We start from the raw sequence: 535 nt of genomic DNA, 5'->3' as shown, positions 1-535 counted from the left end.
GGTGACAATCAGTCCCAGCTTTCTTTATATGAATTTAAGGCCTCTGTGAAATTTCAAAGTCTGTAAACAATCGGAGCAATGGTTAACTAGGGGGCGATTCTGCACCAACAGGGGCCCCTTAGCAATACTTAGATACCTATTTGGTGTCACGAATAGAGGAACTGGGTTGCTACACGGATCTGATGGGTGCTACTCAATCAACACCCTACGGGTGCACAGGACAGGCCCCAAATGTCAACGCTGCCCAGGTCGAGAAACCCTGCATCGGACTAGTTGATTTCCTTGTCGGCCCTTACGCATCTACGGGGTGCTTAGTAAGTGCCGAGCACTGGGACGAGCGCTAAGTATACAATGGGAGTCCGGCAAGCTGGACAGGCAGTCCCGTCCTCCTTGGTTCGCCATCCCACGTCTCGGAGGCCCTGCCAGGTGCCAGAAAGCCCCCTCCCAGGGCGGGGTGGGGGAGGGGAAGACAGCTCTCCTTGCACAGCAGGCAGGCTCAAGAACCCGGGAGAGCCAGCTCCCTGGCGATCCCACC

Source organism: Suricata suricatta, chromosome 12 (assembly GCF_006229205.1).
Source record: "Suricata suricatta isolate VVHF042 chromosome 12, meerkat_22Aug2017_6uvM2_HiC, whole genome shotgun sequence".
In the NCBI taxonomy this organism is placed as follows: Eukaryota; Metazoa; Chordata; class Mammalia; order Carnivora; family Herpestidae; genus Suricata; species Suricata suricatta.
The sequence above is the reverse complement of the archived record's forward strand: the minus strand, read 5'-3'. Positions refer to the sequence as shown.